A 24,177-nucleotide genomic window follows, 5' to 3' on the forward strand; every position below is an offset into this window, starting at 1 on the left:
TTATTTAAAATTTTAACATTCTCTTAAAACATCTTCAGGATTGGTGGGTCCTTCACGGAACGGTTGAGCTAATTAACAAGAACGTTTCTCAGGACATAGACATATCTGATATTGGCAAAAAGGTTAAATTCTTGTTAATCTACCTGCACTTACCAATTTACAGTAGATATTACAGTGAAATAATGCCATGCTATTGTTTGAGGAGAGTGCACAGTTATGAACATGAAAAGTTAGTAATAAACCAATTCGGCACATTTGGGCAGTCTTGATACAACATTTTGAACAGAAATGCAATGGTTCATTGGATCAGTCTAAAACGTTGTGCGTACACTGCTGCCATCTATTGGCCAACACCTAAATTGTGCCTGGGCTGGAATAATACATGATGGCCTTTCTCTTGCATTTCAAAGATGATGGTACAAAACAAATACAAAAAAACGGTCGTTTTTGTCATTGTATTTTCTTTTACCAGATCTGTGTTATATTCCCCTACATTCATTTCATATTTCCACAAACTTCAAAGCGTTTCCTTTCAAATGGTATCAAGAATATGCATATCCTTGCTTTAATGCCTGAGCTACAGGCAGTTAGATTTGGATATGTCATTTTATGCGAAAATTTAAAGTAAGGGGCGGATCTTTAAGAATTAAACACCAATTTTTCTACCATTTTTGAAAAACATGTTAGTACAGATATTGGGTGATAATTTGTAAAAGATCTTGGATCCCCAGATTTATAGAGGGTGATAATTTTAGGAACAATACCAGTTTACATAGATTAGGTAAAGGATTCTCACCTTCATCCCTGGATTGGTCAATGACTGTCATTTTGCAAGCAAAGACTCATCCACTGCGGTCATATCTGGGTCTTCAGACATACTCAGGGACCTGACACTCCTGCCTAATACCAAGTACATATCGGTGTTAATTAAATGATGGACGGAGGTAAATCATGATTTTGACTGTAAGTACACTGTAATGGAAAAACGGTCATTTACACAATAATTGTGGGTATTATCAACAGTAAAATACTCTGAAACGTTTTACTGCAGCATACTCTAAATTGTGGTGCATTGTGGGGAAATGTTGTGACCTGTGAAATAATTGCTGTATTTCTAATGGTACTGTAATTCCACCCCACAGAATGCAGTACTGTACCATATCTTTGGAGCACAAAAACCTTTTGACCAGTAGTGGGTGCATGGTATTGTTGTTTCTGGCTAATTAACATATTTTGAGGGATGCCTTGTAAGAGGATATACAGTGCCTTGCGAAAGTATTCGGCCCCCTTGAACTTTGCGACCTTTTGCCACATTTCAGGCTTCAAACATAAATATATAAAACTGTATTTTTTTGTGAAGAATCAACAACAAGTGGGACACAATCATGAAGTGGAACGACATTTATTGGATATTTCAAACTTCTTTAACAAATCAAAAACTGAAAAATTGGGCGTGCAAAATTATTCAGCCCCTTTACTTTCAGTGCAGCAAACTCTCTCCAGAAGTTCAGTGAGGATCTCTGAATGATCCAATGTTGACCTAAATGACTAATGATGATAAATACAATCCACCTGTGTGTAATCAAGTCTCCGTATAAATGCACCTGCACTGTGATAGTCTCAGAGGTCCGTTAAAAGCGCAGAGAGCATCATGAAGAACAAGCAAAACACCAGGCAGGTCCGAGACACTGTTGTGAAGAAGTTTAAAGCCGGATTTGGATACAAAAAGATTTCCCAAGCTTTAAACATCCCAAGGAGCACTGTGCAAGCGATAATATTGAAATGGAAGGAGTATCAGACCACTGCAAATCTACCAAGACCTGGCCGTCCCTCTAAACTTTCAGCACATACAAGGAGAAGACTGATCAGAGATGCAGCCAAGAGGCCCATGATCACTCTGGATGAACTGCAGAGATCTACAGCTGAGGTGGGAGACTCTGTCCATAGACAACAATCAGTCGTATATTGCACAAATCTGGCCTTTATGGAAGAGTGGCAAGAAGAAAGCCATTTCTTAAAGATATCCATAAAAAGTGTCGTTCAAAGTTTGCCACAAGCCACCTGGGAGACACACCAAACATGTGGAAGAAGGTGCTCTGGTCAGATGAAACCAAAATTGAACTTTTTGGCAACAATGCAAGACGTTATGTTTGGCGTAAAAGCAACACAGCTCATCACCCTGAACAGACCATCCCCACTGTCAAACATGGTTGTGGCAGCATCATGGTTTGGGCCTGCTTTTCTTCAGGAGGGACAGGGAAGATGGTTAAAATTGATGGGAAGATGGATGGAGCCAAATACAGGACCATTCTGGAAGAAAACCTGATGGAGTCTGCAAAAGACCTGAGACTGGGACGGAGAGTTGTCTTCAACAAGACAATGATCCAAAACATAAAGCAAAATCTACAATGGAATGGTTCAAAAATAAACATATCCAGGTGTTAGAATGGCCAAGTCAAAGTCCAGACCTGAATCCAATCGAGAATCTGTGGAAAGAACTGAAAACTGCTGTTCACAAATGCTCTCCATCCAACCTCACTGAGCTTGAGCTGTTTTGCAAGGAGGAATGGGAAAAAATGTCAGTCTCTCGATGTGCAAAACTGATAGAGACATACCCCAAGCAACTTACAGCTGTAATCGAAGCAAAAGGTGGCGCTACAAAGTATTAACTTAAGGGGGCTGAATAATTTTGCACGTCCAATTTTTCAGTTTTTGATTTGTTAAAAAAGTTTGAAATATCCAATAAATGTCGTTCCACTTCATTATTGTGTCCCACTTGTTGTTGATTCTTCACAAAAAAATACAGTTTTATATCTTTATGTTTGAAGCCTGAAATGTGGCAAAAGGTCGCAAAGTTAAAGGGGGCCGAATACTTTCGCAAGGCACTGTATTTGTTGCATCTGTGAGTAAGTATGCTGTACCAATTTTACTCCTATGTGGTTATAGTGCCCCATAACTTTCACATTTATAGGGGACAGATTGGAATGGCAGCAAGTCTTAAACCTTAAACGGTTGAGAATTTTTCCATGTCTTTTTGGTCTGTTTTGCCTTGGAGTTGTTGCCAGTTTGGACGCCTTTGTTGAGGCCTCTAGAAAGACTGTCACGCCCTGATCTGTTTCACCTGTCCTTGTGCTTGTCTCCACCCTCCATCCCCTGGGTATTTCTACCTGTGTTTTCTGTCTGTCTGTGCCAGTTCGTTTTGTTTTGTCAAGTCAACCAGCGTGTTACTCCGTGCGTCTGCTTTTTCCTTTTCTCTGTTTTTGCTATTCCTCCCGGTTTTGACCCTTGCCTCTGAACCCGCCTGCCTGACCATACTGCCTGCCCTGACCTCGAGCCTGCCTGCCACTCTGTACCACCTGGACTCTGACTTTGTTATGATCTTTTTGCCTGTCCATAACCATTCTCTTGACTGCCCCTTGGATACTAATAAATATCAGAGACTCGAACAGTCTACCTCCCGTGTCTGCATCTGGGTCTCGCCCTGTGCCCTCATGAAGACAAGTGATATAAAACACAAACTATTCATTCATAGGCTGTAATGTGTAAACATATTTAACTAAACTGTTACGGTGCGTGAATGAGGACCCAAAAGCGAATCAACTTAAACAGAGCTTCTTTAATTACCAAACATAGGTAGGCTCAGATGGACCGGCAGATTCCGACAGGACAGGACAAGGTTACAGCAAACATGACGACAGTCTGGTTCAGGCATGACTGACACAAACAAACAAGAATCCGACAAGGACAGGAGCAGAAACAGAGAGAGATATAGGGACCTAATCAGAGGGAAAAAGGGAACAGGTGGGAAAAGGGGTGACGAGGTGGTTAGTAGGAGACAAGGCACAGCTGGGGGAAAGAGGGGGAGAAAAGGTAACCTAACACGACCAGCAGAGGGAGACAGGGTGAAGGGAAAGGACAGAGACAAGACAACATGACAGTACATGACAGTACCCCCCCACTCACCGAGCGCCTCCTGGCGCACTCGAGGAGGAAACCTGGCGGCAACGGAGGAAATCATCAATCAGCGCACGGTCCAGCACGTCCCGAGAGGGAACCCAACTCCTCTCCTCAGGACCGTACCCCTCCCAGTCAACTAGGTACTGATGACCACGGCCCCGAGGACGCATGTCCAAGATTTTACGGACCCTGTAGATAGGTGCGCCCTCGACAAGGATGGGGGGGGGGGGGGGGGGGAAGACGAGCGGGGGCGCGAAGAACGGGCTTAACACAGGAGACATGGAAGACCGGGTGGACGCGACGAAGATATCGCGGAAGAAGAAGTCGCACTGCGACAGGATTAATGACCTGAGAGATACGGAATGGACCAATGAACCGCGGGGTCAACTTGCGAGAAGCCGTCTTAAGGGGAAGGTTCTGAGTGGAGAGCCAAACTCTCTGACCACGACAATATCTAGGGCTCTTAGTTCTACGCTTATTAGCAGCTCTCACAGTCTGCGCCCTATAACGGCAAAGTGCAGACCTGACCCTCTTCCAGGTGCGCTCGCAACGTTGGACAAAAGCCTGAGCGGAGGGGACGCTGGACTCGGCGAACTGAGATGAGAACAACGGAGGCTGGTACCCGAGGCTACTCTGAAAAGGAGATAGCCCGGTCGCAGACGAAGGAAGCGAGTTGTGGGCGTATTCTGCCCAGGGGAGCTGTTCTGACCAAGACGCAGGGTTGCGAAAAGAAAGACTGCGTAAGATGCGACCAATAGTCTGATTGGCCCGTTCTGCTTGACCGTTAGACTGGGGGTGAAAGCCGGAAGAGAGACTGACGGAAGCCCCAATCAAACGGCAAAACTCCCTCCAAAATTGAGACGTGAATTGCGGACCTCTGTCCGAAACGACGTCTGACGGAAGGCCATGAATTCTGAAAACATTCTCGATGATGATTTGTGCCGTCTCTTTAGCAGAAGGAAGCTTAGCAAGGGGAATGAAATGAGCCGCCTTAGAGAACCTATCGACAACCGTAAGAATAACAGTCTTCCCCGCTGACGAAGGCAGTCCGGTGACAAAATCTAAGGCGATGTGAGACCACGGTCGAGAGGGAATAGGAAGCGGCCTGAGACGGCCGGCAGGAGGAGAGTTACCGGACTTAGTCTGCGCGCAGACCGAACAAGCAGCCACGAAACGACGCGTGTCATGCTCCCGGGTGGGCCACCAGAAACGCTGGCGAATGGAAGCAAGCGTACCCCGAACGCCAGGGTGGCCGGCTAACTTGGCAGAGTGAGCCCACTGAAGAACGGCCAGACGAGTAGGAACGGGAACGAAAAGAAGGTTCCTAGGACAAGCGCGCGGCGACGGAGTCTGAGTGAGTGCTTGCTTTACCTGCCTCTCAATTCCCCAGACAGTCAACCCGACAACACGCCCCTCAGGGAGAATCCCCTCGGGGTCAGTGGAGGCTACTGAAGAACTGAAGAGACGAGACAAAGCATCAGGCTTGGTGTTCTTAGAGCCCGGACGATAAGAAATCACGAACTCGAAACGAGCGAAAAACAGCGCCCAACGCGCCTGACGCGCATTAAGTCGTTTGGCAGAACGGATGTACTCAAGGTTCCTATGGTCAGTCCAAACGACAAAAGGAACGGTCGCCCCCTCCAACCACTGTCGCCATTCGCCTAGGGCTAACCGGATGGCGAGCAGTTCGCGGTTACCCACATCATAGTTACGTTCCGACGGCGACAGGCGATGAGAAAAATACGCGCATGGGTGGACCTTGTCGTCAGAGAGGGAGCGCTGAGAAAGGATGGCTCCCACTCCCACCTCTGACGCGTCAACCTCGACAACGAACTGTCTAGAGACGTCAGGTGTAACAAGGATAGGAGCGGATGTAAAACGATTCTTGAGGAGATCAAAAGCTCCCTGGGCGGAAACGGACCACTTAAAGCACGTCTTGGCAGAAGTAAGGGCTGTGAGAGGAGCTGCCACCTGACCGAAATTACGGATGAAACGACGATAGAAGTTCGCGAAGCCGAGAAAGCGCTGCAGCTCGACGCGTGACTTAGGGACGGGCCAATCAATGACAGCTTGGACCTTAGCGGGATCCATCTTAATGCCTTCAGCGGAAATAACAGAACCGAGAAATGTGACGGAGGAGGCATGAAAAGTGCACTTCTCAGCCTTCACAAAAAGACAATTCTCTAAAAGGCGCTGGAGGACACGTCGAACGTGCTGAACATGAATCTGGAGTGACGGTGAAAAAATCAGGATATCGTCAAGGTAAACGAAAACAAAGATGTTCAGCATGTCTCTCAGGACATCATTGACTAATGCCTGAAAGACAGCTGGAGCGTTAGCGAGGCCGAAAGGAAGAACCCGGTATTCAAAGTGCCCTAACGGAGTGTTAAACGCCGTCTTCCACTCGTCCCCCTCCCTGATGCGCACGAGATGGTAAGCGTTACGAAGGTCCAACTTAGTGAAAAACCTGGCTCCCTGCAGGATCTCGAAGGCTGAAGACATAAGAGGAAGCGGATAACGATTCTTCACTGTTATGTCATTCAGCCCTCGATAATCTATGCAGGGGCGCAGAGACCCGTCCTTCTTCTTGACAAAAAAAAACCCCGCTCCGGCGGGAGAGGAGGAGGGGACTATGGTACCGGCGTCAAGAGCTACAGACAAATAATCTTCGAGAGCCTTACGTTCGGGAGCCGACAGAGAGTATAGTCTACCCCGGGGGGGGGTGGTTCCCGGAAGGAGATCAATACTACAATCATACGACCGGTGTGGAGGAAGAGAGGTGGCCCTGGACCGACTGAACACCGTGCGCAGATCGTGATATTCCTCCGGCACCCCTGTCAAATCACCAGGCTCCTCCTGTGAAGAAGAGACAGAGGAAACAGGAGGGATAGCAGACATTAAACATTTCACATGACAAGAGACGTTCCAGGAGAGGATAGAATTACTAGACCAATTAATGGAAGGATTATGACAAACTAGCCAGGGATGGCCCAAAACAACAGGTGTAAAAGGTGAACGAAAAATTAAAAAAGAAATGGTTTCACTATGATTACCAGAAACAGTGAGGGTTAAAGGTAGCGTCTCACGCTGAATCCTGGGGAGAGGACTACCATCCAGGGCGAACAAGGCCGTGGGCTCCTTTAACTGTCTGAGAGGAATGTCATGTTCCCGAGCCCAGGTCTCGTCCATAAAACAGCCCTCCGCCCCAGAGTCTATTAAGGCACTGCAGGAAGCTGACGAACCGGTCCAGCGTAGATGGACCGACAAGGTAGTGCAGGATCTTGAAGGAGAGACAGGAGTAGTAGCGCTCACCAGTAGCCCTCCGCTTACTGACGAGCTCTGGCCTTTTACTGGACATGAAGTGACAAAATGACCAGCGGAACCGCAATAGAGACAGAGGCGGTTGGTGATTCTCCGTTCCCTCTCCTCAGTCGAGATGCGGATACCTCCCAGCTGCATGGACTCAGCACCCGAGCCGGCAGAGGAAGATGGTAGTGATGCGGAGAGGGAGGCGACGGAGAGCGCGAGCTCCTTTCCACGAGCTCGGTGACGAAGATCAACCCGTCGCTCAATGCGAATAGCGAGTTCAATCAAGGAATCCACGCTGGAAGGAACCTCCCGGGAGAGAATCTCATCCTTTACCTCTGCGCGGAAACCCTCCAGAAGACGAGCGAGCAAGGCCGGCTCGTTCCAGCCACTGGAGACAGCAAGAGTGCGAAACTCAATAGAGTAGTCTGTTATGGATCGATTGCCTTGACATAGGGAAGACAGGGCCCTGGAAGCCTCCTCCCCAAAAACAGATCGATCAAAAACCCGTATCATCTCCTCCTTAAAGTCTTGATACTGGTTAGTACACTCAGCCCTTGCCTCCCAGATTGCCGTGCCCCACTCACGAGCCCGTCCAATAAGGAGAGATATGACGTAGGCGACACGAGCAGTGCTCCTGGAGTAAGTGTTGGGCTGGAGAGAAAACACAATATCACACTGGGTGAGGAACGAGCGGCATTCAGTGGGCTCCCCAGAGTAACACGGCGGGTTATTGATTCTGGGCTCCGGAGATTCGAAAGCCCTGGAAGTGGCCGGTGGATCGAGGCGGAGATGGTGAACCTGTTCTGTGAGGTTGGAGACTTGGGTGGCCAGGGTCTCAACGGCATGTCGAGCAGCAGACAATTCCTGCTTGTGTCTGCCTAGCATCGCTCCCTGGATCTCGACGGCTGAGTGGAGAGGATCCGAAGTCGCTGGGTCCATTCTTGGTCGGATTCTTCTGTTACGGTGCGTGAATGAGGACCCAAAAGCGAATCAACTTAAACAGAGCTTCTTTAATTACCAAACATAGGTAGGCTCAGATGGACCGGCAGATTCCGACAGGACAGGACAAGGTTACAGCAAACATGACGACAGTCTGGTTCAGGCATGACTGACACAAACAAACAAGAATCCGACAAGGACAGGAGCAGAAACAGAGAGAGATATAGGGACCTAATCAGAGGGAAAAAGGGAACAGGTGGGAAAAGGGGTGACGAGGTGGTTAGTAGGAGACAAGGCACAGCTGGGGGAAAGAGGGGGAGAAAAGGTAACCTAACACGACCAGCAGAGGGAGACAGGGTGAAGGGAAAGGACAGAGACAAGACAACATGACAGTACATGACATAAACAGTCTACCTGCTTGTACCAATTCCTTGTGCAGTAAAATACTGTGAAATACAAACCCCTCCTTTACAGTATAATACAGTCAATTCTATGGTATTGTACCGTGTGTCATTAATACACAGTCATTACACAGTTTTGATACCATATTTATATAGGTGTACTGTAATATGAAATACCACATTTTTCTTGCCACTGAGCTGCCTGTAAAAAACTGTCAAATTCATGGCAACCCCTTTACAGTCAGTGTAGTAATAATAATAATAATAGATTGATTTTACTTAGCAGTTTTCAGTATAAGTAGAATTTCAAAGTCGCTTTAAAAACAACAACAAAAATGAGTCTGAAAAAAATATAGGTATCTGGCAGTTCTTGAGAAATAGTCCTGAGCTTTGACATCCTCTGACTCCACATCTAGGACAGAGAAATCGTCTGCATGCTGTAGGAATACAGAAAACAAATCTCATATATCATCACATATAAATACACTATGTTTGGTATTTTGTTTCAATGTTACAGCTGAAGCACTTGTCTAGTGTGATTAGTCATTCTATAGTGTAAACCATGGATAGATTACTGGAGTGTGAAAATTGTTTTATTGACCATTAGCAACACCATGGAAAGGATGACTCATTTTCCCTCTCTGCTGTTAAGCATTTACTGATGCAAAGTAATCGCTGAACTAAACATATCATGCATACAAGTCCCAAGTACATCCCCAGGTGTACTCCACTGGTGGGACTATTCATGTTTCAGTTTTCAATTGTAAATATGAATGTTTTGACTGAATATATTTAACTGTATTTAACTCCACAATCTCTAAAACATTTTTTGGGTATTTGGTATTTTATTAGGATCCCCATTAGCTGTTGCAAAAGCAGCAGCTACTCTTCCTGGGGTCCACACAAAACATGAAACATAATACAGAATGACATAATACTGAACACCATTAGACAAGAACAGCTCAAGGGACAGAACTACATACATACATTACCTTTGATAATGTACACCCAGCTAGCATATCAGACTACCAACTCATGTAATTTTAGAATAATTATTGGCTGTGCTGTATATACTGTGCCTTGACCTTTTAACCTTTGGCTGCAGGTGGGCTATGAGAGCTGTCCCTCCTCTGAGGCCCCTGGGAGGGCTGCTTGCGGTCAGATGAGCTCTCTCTGGAACTGCTCTAATGCCCTGTTTATACCTTTGTCCTGATCTTGTCCACATTCTGATTGTGAACACATTTTTTTTGTCAGGTGTAGACAATTATAAGACACATTGGGAACTGATTTTTGATTAAATCTTATAAGTGTGAAGGGGCAAGATCAGGACAAGATCAGGACGAAGGATGCATGTTAGCAGCAGGTATAGATGGGGCTTTAGAGACAACAGCGGTCCGCCTCCCTCTTCCTGTCCCTGGTGAGGTACGGGGACGAGACACCACTGGCTGCCTAACTTTCTGAGGAACCTGACCAGATGATAGTAATGTCACTGTTACCATCTGGCAAGCGGTAGCTTCTACCACCAGGCCTTGAGACTGCTGAACAGCTTACCCTAGCTGTCTCCCTGCACAGACCTGTACCATAGAGACTATTTGCACTTCCTCTCCATACATCCAACCCTTACACACACACACACACACACACACACACACACACACACACACACACACACACACACACACACACACACACACACACACACACACACACACACACACACACACACACACACACACACACACACACAGTCAACACTGCTGTTCTATTATATATTATGTATTCAACTGCGCAACCAAGACATTACCCTCTTTATATGTGTAAATACAGTCATACTTGACATAGCACATTCATTATTTATACTATATATCCTATTTTGTACATTTCAGGATATTACTATGCATACTACCTCTTCTATTACTTGTTGTTTTTGTTTTGACTCTTTATCATTGGTTTTGGTTATTGTACTGCAGTGTTGAGGGAGCTAGCACTCAAGCATTTTGCTGATTTGTGAAGACCAATCTCAAAACACAATACCTGCCATAAACATTGAACATAATGTCAATGATTAGCAACACGTTCAATGACTGTGTGTAGAGTATAATAACCATAACAAAGGACCAGGGTGTTGATTTGACCTGTGTGGCCGGGACCGGGGAGATTCAGAAGGCTGCCGACTGGCTTCTGCAGCTCCTGGAGCAGAAGGAGATGGTGGTCTGGGAAAAGCTGTGGGACAAAACAAGGACTGTATTGTTAGCATTTCAGTTTCGCAATTAAACCTTTAGGGCATATGTTGATGGACAGCCTTGAAACAGAAGACAGCAGGCAGCAATCTTCACGTTGGGTCTGGGGAAGTCAGGGATAGTGATGTGGATGACACAAATATCAGCACAATGTACTCCACTGCAACTGCTGGCGGTGGAGATATCAGCTGTGGTCAGGCCAAACATTACCTCAACTCTGCTCCACACACAGGCCAATGCCCCTAAGACTAGGATCTAACAGTGCCAAAAGAATTTAACATGGAGTGTGAGAAATCTGACACATCTGATTACACAATACTCCCTCATTAAGGAATAGTTTTGTTTAATGATCATTAGTCAGTACCGTGACTGGTGGCTGGAGGAATGTGGGAGGTTATTCCTCTTTCGGACTGGCAGCGGTCTCTAACGCACTCTGATTGGACGCTCCATGCAGCAGCCATCTCTATTTGATTGGATCTCCCAGGATTCTGTTTAGGATTTAGAATTGTATATAGATCCAAGCTCTTGTACTGACAAAACTTAGGAAAAACATATTACTTTACATACACATACTTAGGTCAGCTAGGGAAGAGGCGTTGTGCTTCCTGCAACACAAACTCAAAAAAGTTCTGGGACATTGTAAAATCAATGGAGAATAAGAACACCTCCTCCCAGCTAACCACTGCACTGAGGATAGGAAACACTGTCACCACCGATGAATCCACGATAATTGAGAATTTCAATAAGCATTTTTCTACAGCTGGCCATGCTTTCCACCTGGCTACCCCTACCCCGGTCAACAGCACTGCACCCCCCACAGCAACTCGCCCAAGCCTTCCCCATTTCTCCTTCTCCCAAATCCAGTCAGCTGATGTTCTGAAAGAGCTGCAAATTCTGGACCCCTACAAATCAGCCGGGCTAGACAATCTGGACCCTTTCTTTCTAAAATTATCTGCCGAAATTGTTGCAACCCCTATTACTAGCCTGTTCAACCTCTCTTTCGTGTCGTCTGAGATTCCCAAAGATTGGAAATCAGCTGCGGTCATCCCCCTCTTCAAAGGGGGGGACACTCTTGACCCAAACTGGTACAGACCTATATCTATCCTACCCTGCCTTTCTAATGTCTTCGAAAGCCAAGTCAACAAACAGATCCCACTGTACCTTCTCCGCTATGCAATCTGGTTTCAGAGCTGGTCATGGGTGCACCTCAGCCACGCTCAAGGTCCTAAACGATATCTTAACCGCCATCAATAAGAAACAATACTGTGCAGCCGTATTCATTGACCTGGCCAAGGCTTTCGACTCTGTCAATCACTGCATCCTCATCGGCAGACTCGATAGCCTTGGTTTCTCAAATGATTGCCTCGCCTTGTTCACCAACTACTTCTCTGATAGAGTTCAGTGTGTCAAATCGGAGGGCCTGTTGTCCGGGCCTCTGGCAGACTCTATGGGGGTGCCACAGGGCTCAATTCTTGGACCGACTCTCTTCTCTGTATACAGTGCCTTGCGAAAGTATTCGCCCCCCTTGAACTTTGCGACCTTTTGCCACATTTCAGGCTTCAAACATAAAGATATAAAACTGTGTTTTTTGTGAAGAATCAACAACAAGTGGGACACAATCATGAAGTGGAACGACATTTATTGGATATTTCAAACTTTTTTAACAAATCAAAAACTGAAAAATTGGGCGTGCCCATCACTGATGTCGCTCTTGCTGCTGGTGAGTCTCTGATCCACCTCTACGCAGACGACACCATTCTGTATACTTCTGGCACTTGTTTGGACACTGTGTTAACAACCCTCCAGACGAGCTTCAATGCCATACAACTCTCCTTCCGTGGCCTCCAATTGCTCTTAATTACTAGTAAAAATAAATGCATGCTCTTCAACCGATCGCTGCCTGCACCTGCCCACCCGTCCAACATCACTACTCTGGACGGTTCTGACCGACAACTACAAATACCTAGGTGTCTGGTTAGACTGTAAACTCTCCTTCCAGACTCACATCAAACATCTCCAATCCAAAGTTAAATCTAGAATTGGCTTCCTATTTCGCAACAAAGCATCCTTCACTCATGCTGCCAAACATACCCTTGTAAAACTGACCATTCTACCAATCCTCGACTTCAGCGATGTCATTTACAAAATAGCCTACAATACCCTACTCAATAAATAGGATGCAGTCTATCAGAGTGCCATCCATTTTGCCACCAAAGCCCCAAATACTACCCACCACTGCGACCTGTACGCTCTTGTTGGCTGGCCCTCGCTTCATACTCGTCGCCAAACCCACTGGCTCCAGGTCATCTACAAGACCCTGCTAGGTAAAGTCCCCCCTTATCTCAGCTCGCTGGTCACCATAGCAGCACCCACTGGTAGCACGCGCTCAAGCAGGTATATCTCTCTGGTCACCCCAAAACCAATTCTTCCTTTGGCCGCCTCTCCTTCCAGTTCTTTGCTGCCAATGACTGGAACGAACTACAAAAATCTCTGAAACTGGAAACACTTATCTCCCTCACTAGCTTTAAGCACCAGCTGTCAGAGCAGCTCACAGATTACTGCACCTGTACATAGCCATCTATAATTTAGCCCAAACAACTACCTCTCCCCCTACTGTATATATATTTATTTTGCTCCTTTGCACCCCATTATTTTTATTTCTACTTTGCACATTCTTCCACAGCAAATCTACCATTCCAGTGTTTTACTTGCTGTATTGTATTTACTTCGCCACCATGGCCTTTTTTTGTTGCCTTTACCTCCCTTCTCACCTCATTTTCTCACATTGTATATAGACTTACTTTTCTACTGTATTATTGACTGTATGTTTGTTTTACTCCATGTGTAACTCTGTGTTGTTGTATGTGTCGAACTGCTTTGCTTTATCTTGGCCAGGTCGCAATTGTAAATGAGAACTTGTTCTCAACTTGCCTACCTGGTTAAATAAAGGTGAAATAAATAAATAAAATAAAATGTATGTTTGTCAGAAGTGCATATTATTTGATTACAGACAATTTGGAATTTCCAACACAATGCTTCTTATAAAAACAAGAAGGGATGCAGTCAGTTTTTCCTTAACTCTTAGCCAAGAGACACTGGCATGCATACTATTAATATTAGTCCTCTGATTACAATGAAGAGCAAGACATGCCGCTCTGTTCTGGGCCAGCTGCAGCTTAACTAGGTCTTTCTTTGCAGCACTTGACCATATGACTGAACAATAATCAAGATCAGATAAAACTAGAGCCTGCAGAACTTGCTTTGTGGAGTGTGGTGTCAAAAAAGCAGAGCAACTCTTTATCACAGACAGCCCTAACCCAATCTTTACAATCATTGACTCAACATGCCTTGACCACAACAACGTACAATCTAATGAAAGACATCATTCAAAATACAATCATTTTAGTTTTAGATATGTACAGGACTAGTTTATTACTAGCCACCCATTCCAAAACTGACTGTAACTCTCTGTTTAGGGTTACAGTGATTTCCTTGGCTGTGGTTGCTGATGTTGAATCATCTGCATACATTGACACTCACGCTTTGTTTAAGGCTAGTGGTAGATCAGTAATAAAAATAGAGAACAGTAAAGGACCAAGACAGGTGTCTTGCGGAATAACACACTTTACCTGTTTTACATTAGATAATCTTGCATTACAGAAGACTCTGTGTTCTATTGGATAGATAGCTATCAACCCATGATATCGTAGAGGAAGTAAAGTTGTTCCAATCACAGATTATGGTCAATAATATCAAAGGTTACACTAAAGTCTAACAATATAGCGTCCACCATCTTCGTATTATCAATTTCAGCCAATCATCAGTCATTTGTGTCTGTGCAGTACATTTTGAGTGCCCTTCTCTGTAAGTATGCTGAAAGTCAGGTGTTAATTTGTTCACAGTGAAATAGCATTGTATCTGGTCAAACACAATTGTTTCCAAAAATGTATTTAGTGCCGGCAGCATGCTGATTGGTCGGCTGTTAGAACCAGTAAAGGGTGCTTTACCATTCTTGGACAGCGGAATGACTTCCCTCCAGGTCAAAGGACAAACACTTTTCTCCAGGCTCAGATTAAAGATACTATGACAAACAGAAGTGGCAATATAGTCTGCTCCCATCCTCAGTAGCTTTCCATCTAAGTTGCCAATATCAGGTGGTTTCTCATTATTGATGGACAACAATCAATTTTCCACCTCTACCACACTAACTTCACATCATTCAAAATGACAAAGTTTTTATTTTATTACTTGGTATTTTATGTATGAATATGACGGCTCACAGTTTGTTGTTGGCATTTCATGTCTGAGTTTGCTTACTTTGCCAAAAATAGTCATTCAAATAATTGGCAATATCAGAAGGTTTTGTGATGAACAAGCCTTCTGATTCAGTGAAAGATGGATTTGAATGTCTTTGTCGATAATTTCATTTAATGTACTCCAAAGCTTTTTTCCCATCATACTTTATTTAATTTATCTTAGTTTATAATATAATACAGTTTATTCTTATTTTTGTTCAGTTTAGTCCCAATTGTTCAATTTACAGTAAGTTTGCCAATCAGCTGTGCAGCCAGACTTATTAGCCACTCATTTTGCTTCATCTCTCTCAACCATAACATTTTTCAATACTTCATCCATACACAGAGCCTCAACAGTTCTAACAGTCAGTTTCTTAATAGGTGCATGCTTATCAATAACTGGAAGAAACAATTTCATGAATGCATTTAGTGCAGCTTCTGGATGCTCCTCATTACGCACATCAGACCAACAAATCTTTTTTACATCTTCAACATAGGAATTATTACAAAACATTTTGTATGATATCTTATGCACTATTTTAGGCCCAACCTTTGGATCTTTGGCTTTTCTGGATAAAGCCACTATATTATGGACACTACATACAATGGGTATGGATACAGCTGTAGAACAAAGTTCTGCAGCATTAGGCAAAATGTAATCAATACATGTGAATGAACACTCTGGTAGGTTGACTGATAACTTGAGCCAGATTACAGGCACTGGTTACAGTTTGAAGCTTTTTCTTGAGTGGACAGCTTGATGAAAAACAGTCTATATTCAGGTCACCCAGAAAATAGACCTCTCTCTTAGACACCCATTATCAGGCATTTCACTCAAATTATCCAGATACTAACCAAATGTAGCAGGCATAAAATAAATGCCTGAAACTAGATCCCCTACATACTGGTCTTGACGAGAAGGGAAAAAAACTGTCATGGGAGGTTCTCCTCTGCACTGTTCACCCTTGTTGCCTTGTTAACGTCCAAAACTGGAAGTAATGTCACAGGCTCTGTCTCCATTTCCCCGAAAACCAGAACATCTGGTTGTGAGGCACTCAGCAGAGGCTACCCAGATACTGACTGTTAGCACTTGGTGGCCCATAGCAACACCCCAAAAGAAAAGGCTTTAGATGAGGCCGGTGAACTTGCAACCACAACACTTCAACAACATTAGACATGAGGTCTTCTCTAAGCTTTACAGGAATATGGCTCTGAACATACAGCAACAGCTCCATCATACGCATTCCTGTCTCTTCTATAGATGTTACATCCTTATATTGCTACTGCTGTATCGTCAAAGGAATTATCTAAGTGAGTTGATGCAATCAATCCTCTGATTTGATCAACTCTGGGGTGGACTCAGCAATTTGAGGCAACTACTGCCTCAGTAGCAGATCTGATACTACAGGGGGAAAACACTAAAATGTCCGTAAACAAACATTCATCTTTCTCATTATTATGTTTCTTAACTTCAAAGTGCCTAACAACACAATAAAAAGTATGCTGGTGTCTTCCACAGCTCCACAGCTGTACCTACGGTGCACAATTACACACCCATCTCTGACTACCTAATTGGTGTGTTATAGATGGACTGATGGTAGTGCTGCCAGTGGGGAGTAGTTCCACATGCTGGAGGTCTGGGAAACTTCCTGAGGTTTACTTTAATGATAGCATTGGGCTTGCGCACATGTTTTGGGAACTCTCTACTGTACCACATCAATGCTAAGGCATAGGGCTATCATTAAAGTGTCCTTTTATGACTCATAAGCGGAGAGCGCAAGCATAGTTTGACCATAGTCTAAATATGTCAAATATACCTTTAAAAGATAATTTAAGCTAATTGAAATATGAATTATACACAAACACGATCTAAATCAGAAGATTTCTTAATTCAAGAAATTAATTCTTTATATTAGAATGGTTTTTACAAATGATTAAAAATATAACTAGAAGCTGCCTGCCATTGACTCTGTGAGGTCAGTGGTGGACTGTCCAGGAGTGAGTAGCGGGCTCTGAAGGACAGGGACAACAGAGAGGAGGTGGGACTGGGCAGGAACTAGTAGGTCAGGGAGGGGGAATGAAACACCTCATCCACACTGGACTTAGAGTACTAGAGAGAAAACCAAAAATACATTGGTACACACAGACAGTTTTGGAGAGAGAGTGAAAAAAGCCTCTACCCTACCTACAGCTCATCTTCCCCAGAGAAATATGGGCTCTCTAGTGGTAGAAGAGTGAACTGGCTAGTGAAGTCAAACCTATGGTAATGCTCCTGGTAAGAATGATAGATTCATCTTTTTGGATCTGTCCCATGATGGTGTCTGTGAGCGCACGGCAGCACCATTGAGGCCATCTCCATTTTGAAGTAGTCAATTTTCTTCTTCTACTACTTCTATGAGTTGCTGAACAAACCGAAAGGGTGCATTCTGCCACCTGGATTATGTTGTTTGAACAGGTATAAAGCCAAGGTTGGCAATTTAATGCCACCTGCAGTTATGGAATGTTTTCTCACAAGTATAATTCATTGTATGATCCCTCCTGATGACCTGGATGGAATTATGTTATCCTTCCTGAACACATAGGAAGTCCCACCCAGTTGACTACCTAAAAAAGTCCTTAATGGCGCTGCCAATGCTAAAATGGGCTTTTGGGCACTAGAGTCCTCTATCCCTCTTTATGGTAAGGCCCAAGGCAAGGCCACTCTAGATTTCTTAGTCTTATTATTATTAGATTAAGTTATCCCGCTCTATAGCTTAGCTATTAACACGAAACCAACTTTAAAGCATGCGGATGGACTCATTATTGATCACATTTATACTTTTTGAACTACTCGGGCTTCCGAGTTGTGCAGTGGTCTAAGGCACTGCAACTCAGTGCAAGAGGCCTGGTTTGAATCCAGGCTGTATCATATCTGGCCGTGATTGGGAGTCCCATAGGGCGGCGCACAATTGGCAAAGCGTCGTCCGGGTTTGGCTGGAGTAGACCGTCATTGTAAATAAGAATTTGTTCTTAACTGACTTGCCTAGTTAAATAAAAGGTTCAATAAAGTAAATAAAATACAACAATATTTAAATTAGCTTTCAATGGCATAAATATGCCATAGACTTACATGGAGAAAATGTGGGCACTCTACTCCTCTTACCGTTTAAAGCCATCAAATTTTGACGGCGAAGAAATAGAACCAATTTTCAGTAAGGCCCTCCGTACTTCGTTGAAGATTGAATGCTCAAGGCTGGGATGGGCTACAGGACAATAGGCAAGCAGCTTGGTGAGAAGGCAACAACTGTTGGCGCAATTATTAGAAAATGGAAGAAGTTCAAGATGACGGTCAATCACCCTCGGTCTGGGGCTCCATGCAAGATCTCACCTCGTGGGGCATCAATGATCATGAGGAAGGTGAGGGATCAGCCCAGAACTACACGACAGGACCTGGTCAATGACCTGAAGAGAGCTGGGACCACAGTCTCAAAGAAAACCATTGGTAACACATTACGCCGTCATGGAGCGCACGCAAGGTTCCCCCGCTCAAGCCAGCGCATGTCCAGGCAGGTCTGAAGTTTGCCAATGACCATCTGGATGATCCAGAGGAGGAATGGGAGAAGGTCATGTGGTCAGATGAGACACATCAGTCTAAACTCCACTCGCCGTGTTTGGAGGAAGAAGAAGGATGAGTACAACCCCAAGAACACCATCCCAACCGTGAATCAAGGAGGTGGAAACATAATTATTTGGTGATGCTTTTCTGCAAAGGGGACAGGACGACTGCACTGTATTGAGGGGAGGATGGATGGGGCCATGTATCGCGAGATCTTGGCCAACAACCTCCTTCCCTCAGTAAGAGCATTAAAGATGGGTCGTGGCTGGGTCTTCCAGCATGACAACGACCCAAAACACACAGCCAGGGCAACTAAGGAGTGGCTCCGTAAGAAGCATCTCAAGGTCCTGGAGTGGCCTAGCCAGTCTCCAGACCTGAACCCAATAGAAAATCTTTGGAGGGAGCTGAAAGTCCGTATTGTCCAGCGACAGCCCCGAAACCTGAAGGATCTGGAGAAGGTCCCTGCTGCAGTGTGTGCAAACCTGATCAAGAAGAGCGCAGTGATGTGTCCTATAAGGAGCATTGGTGGCAAATCTGATGGCTGAATGGTAAAGAACATCTAGCCGCTCGATAGCACCCTTACCTGCCGATCTATAAATTACGTCTCCGTAATCTAGCATGGGTAGGATGGACATCTGAATCAGGGTTAGTTTGGCAGCTGGGTTGAAAGAGGGGCGATTACAATAGAGGAAACCAAGTCTAGATTTAACTTTAGCCTGCAGTTTTGATATGTGCTGAGAGATGGACAGTGTACCGTGCTGAGAGATGGACAGCCATACTCCCAAGTACTTGTACGAGGTGACTACCTCAAGCTCTAAACCGTAAGAGGTAATAATCACACCTGTGGGGAGAGGGACATTCTTCTTACCAAACCACATGACCTTTGTTTTGGAGGTGTTCAGAACAAGGTTAAGGGTAGAGAAAGCTTGTTGGACACTAAGAAAGCTTTGTTGTAAAGCATTTAACACATCATCCAGGGAGGGGCCAGCTGAATATAAGACTGTATCATCTGCATATAAATTGATGAGAGAGCTTCCTACTGCCTGAGCTATCTTGTTGACGTAAATTGAGAAGAGCGTGGGGCATAGGATCGAGCCTTGGGGTACTCCCTTGGTGACAGACAGTGTCTGAGACAGCAGATTTTCTGACTTTATACACTGCACTCTTTCATAGAAGTAGAGGTAGCAAACCAGGCCAAAGACCCCTCAGAGACACCAATGGTCTACCGTATCAAAAGCTTTGGCGAAGTCAATAAAAAATAGCAGCACAATATTGCTTAGAATCAAGGGAAATAGTGTCATCATTGAGGACCTTTAAGGTTTCAGTGACACATCCATAACCTGAGTGGAAACCTGATTGCATACCAGAGAGAATACTATAAACATCAAGAAAGTCAGTCAGTTGATTATTGACACGTTTATCCAACACTTTTGATAAATAGGGCAAAATAGAAAAAGGCCTATAACAGTTAGGATCAGCTTGATCTCCCCCTTTCAATAAAGGACAAACCGTGGCTGCCTTTTAAGCAATGGGAACCTCCCCAGAAAGGAGAGACAGGTTAAAAAGGTTGGAGATTGGGCCAGCAGCCTTAAAGATGAAAGGGTCTAAACCATCTGACCCAGATGTTTGTTGGGGGTCAAGTTTAAGGAGCTCCTTTAGCACCTCGGACTCAGTGACTGCCTGCAGGGAGAAACTTTGTAGCGGGGCAGGGCAAAAAGAGAGAAAAGCATCGGGGATAGTCACATTAGAAGGAGTTGGTCGGGCAAATGTTGGACGGGCAAGGAGGCACCGGCAACAACGTTGCTTATGGGCACAAACCCACCGTCGCTGGACCAGACAGGACTTGAAAAAAGTGCTCTTCACTGACAAGTCACGGTTTTGTCTCACCAGGGGTGATGGTCGGATTTGCGTTTATCGTAGAAGGAATGAGTGTTACACCGAGGCCTGTACTCTGGAGTGGAATCGAAGGTGGAGGGTCCGTCATGGTCTGGGGCGATGTGTCACAGCATCATCGGACTGAGCTTGTTGTCATTGCCTGCAATGTGCGTTACAAGGAAGACATCCTCCTCCCTCATGTGTTACCCTTCCCGTAGGCTTATCCTGACATGACCCTCCAGCATGACAATGCCACCAGCCATACTGCACGTTCTGTGCGTGATTTCCTGCAAGACAGGAATGTCAGTGTTCTGCCATGGCCGGCGAAGAGCCCGGATCTCAATCCCATTGAGCACGTCTCGGACCTGTTGGGTGAGGGTTAGGGCCATTCCCCCCAGAAATGTCCAGGACCTTGCAGGTGCCTTGGTGGAAGAGTGGGGTAACATCTCACAGCATGAACTGGCAAATTTGGAGATGCACTGCAGTACTTAATGCATCTGGTGGCCACACCAGATACTGACTGTTAGTTTTGATTTTGATTACCCCTCTGTTCAGGGACACATTGTTCAATTTCTGTTAGTCACATGTCTGTGGAACTTGTTCAGTTTTTGTCTCAGTTGTTGAATCTTATGATCATACAAATATTTACACATGTTAAGTTTGCTGAAAATAAACACAGATGACAATGAGAGGACGTTTATTTTTTGCTGAGTTTATTAATAAACCCTTTTTCAGTCATACAAGTTCACACTAATGGGTTATGAACTGCACTGTCAGCTCCTTGGTGGTCTGTAATAGAGAAATACTGCAGTTACAGTGCCTTGAGAAAGTATTCACACCCCTTGACGTTTTCCAAATGTTGTTTTTACAGCCTGAATTTAAAGTGGATTACATTTCAACTATTTTTGTTACTGGCCTAAACACAGTACTCCATAATGTCAAAGTTGAATTCTGTTTTTTATATATTTTTTGTATTCATTCAAATTTAAAAGCTGAATTATCTTTAGTCAATAAATATTCAACCCCTTTGTTATTGCAAGCCTAAATAAGCGCAGGAGTAAAATGCAACAGATTACGGAGTACCACTCCGCATATTTTCAAGCATAGTGATGACTGCATCATGTTATGGGTATGCTTCTAATTGTTAAAGATGAGAGTTTTCACAATGAAAAATAAACAAATGGAGCTAAGCACATGCAACATCCTCGAGGAAAACCTGGTTCAGTCTGCTTTCCACCAGACACTGGGAGATTAATTCACCTTTCAGCAAGACAGTGAATGTTCATGAGTGCCGAGTCACAGTTTTTATAAATCTTTTCAAAAATATATGGCAAGACCTGAAAATGGTTGTCTAGCAATGATCAATAACCAATTTGACAGAGCTTGAAGAAGTTTGAAAATAATAAAGGGCAAATGTTGCACAATCCAGGTGTGAAAAGCTCTTAAGATACTTACCCAGAAAGACTCACAGCTGTAATTGCTACCAAGGTTGCTTCTACAAAGTATTGACTCAGGGGTGTGAATACTTAGGTAAATTAGATATCTGTATTTATTTTTTCAAAACATTTGCAAAGATTTCTAAAAACATGTTTTCACTTTGTCGTTATTGTGTGTACGTAGATGGGTGAGAGAAAAAAATCTTTTTCATCCATTTTGAGTTTAGGCTGAGACACAACAAAACATGGAATAAGTCAAGGGGTGTGAATGCTTTCTGAAGGCACTGTTTTTGGGAAATTGTAACACAATATTGCACAGCATGTTGACAGAGAGGGAAACCTTTTTTGCCTGTGTTTTAAGAGGACGGTTTGAATCTGTAAAACCACTGGACTTTAAACACTGAACTAAATCAGTCAGGATAGAAGTAAGATTATCTTCTGTACGTCACTCTCAATTTATGAAAAAAAAGTGATTATCTGAGAGGGGAGTAGCCCACTGGCCTACCACACAAACACGCAAGGGGGGGACAGGATTTGGTAGCCCCCAACCCCCAAAATAAAAAATATACAATGGGGGGGGGGGGGGGGGGGGGGGATTAGTGGCTCCCTGAAAGTGGCCACCATAGAATTAAGAATTTGAATACTAGAACGGACATGAACCTTCTTATGATGGGATAAATGTCAGCCATTTTGGCCAGGGAGTTGGCCAAACATGTTTTTTTATTTATTTCCCCTTTATTTAACCAGGTAGGCCAGTTGAGAACAAGTTCTCATTTACAACTGCGACCTGGCCAAGATAAAGCAAAGCAGTGCGACAAAAACAACAACACAGAGTTACACATGGGATAGACAAATGTACAGTCAATAACACTATAGAACAATCTTTATAATGTGTGCAAATGAAGGAGGCAAGGCAATAAAAAAGGCCAATAGTGGCAAAGAAATTACAATTTAGAAATTTACACTGGAGTGATCTATGCACAGATGAGGATGTGCAAGTAGAAATACTGGTGTGCAAAAGAGCAGAAAAACAAACAAAAATATGGGGATGAGGTAGGTACAGTTGAAGTCGGAAGTTTACATACACCTTGGCCAACTACATTTAAACTCAGTTTTTCACAATTCCTAACATTTAATAATAGTAAAAATTCCGTCTCTTAGGTCAGTTAGGGTCACCACTTTATTTTAAGAATGTGAAATGTCAGAATAATAGTAGAGAGAATGATTTATTTCAGCTTTTATTTCTTTCATCACATTCCCAGAGGGTCAGAAGTTTGCATGCACTCAATTAGTATTTGGTAGCATTGCCTTTAAATTGTTTAACATGGGTCAAACATTTCAGGTAGCCTTCCACAAGCTTCCCACAATAAGTTCCTCCTGACAGAGCTGATGTAACTGAGTCAGGTTCGTAGGCCTCTTTGCTCGCACAGGCTTTTTCAGTTCTTCATACACATTTTCTATAGGATTGGGGTCAGGGTTTATGATGGCCACTCCAATGACCACTCTTTGTTGTCCTTAAGCAATTTCGCCACAACTTTGGAAGTATGCTTGGGGTCATTGTCCATTTGGAAGACCCATAAAAAAGTAACAAATAATTAAAGAGCAGCAGTAAAATAACAATAGCAAGGGTGTACCAGGGTGTACCAGTACAAAGTCAATGTGATGAGCTTTTAAGGGCACTATGGTGTTGAACACTGAGCTGTAGTCAATTAATAGCATTCTCACATAGATGTTCCTTTTGTCCAGGTGTGAAAGGGCAGTGTGGTGTGCAATAGAGATTGCATCATCTATGAATCTGTTGGGGCGGTATGCAAATTGGAGTGGGTCTAGGGTTTTTGGGATAATCGTGTTGATGTGAGCCATGACCAGCCTTTGAAAGCACTTCATGGCTACAGACATAAGTGCTACGGGCCGGTAGTCATTTAGGCAGGTTACCTTAGTGTTCTTGGGCACAGTGACTATGGTGGTCTGCTTGAAACATGTTGGTATTACAGACTCAGACAGGGAGAGATTGAAAATATCAGTGAAGACACTTGACAGTTGGTCAGCGCATGCTCAGAGTGCACGTTCTGGTAATCCGTCCTGCCCTGCGGTCTTGTGAATGTTGACCTGTTTAAAAGGTCTTACATC

Source organism: Oncorhynchus clarkii, chromosome 16 (assembly GCF_045791955.1).
Source record: "Oncorhynchus clarkii lewisi isolate Uvic-CL-2024 chromosome 16, UVic_Ocla_1.0, whole genome shotgun sequence".
Classification (NCBI taxonomy): domain Eukaryota; kingdom Metazoa; phylum Chordata; class Actinopteri; order Salmoniformes; family Salmonidae; genus Oncorhynchus; species Oncorhynchus clarkii.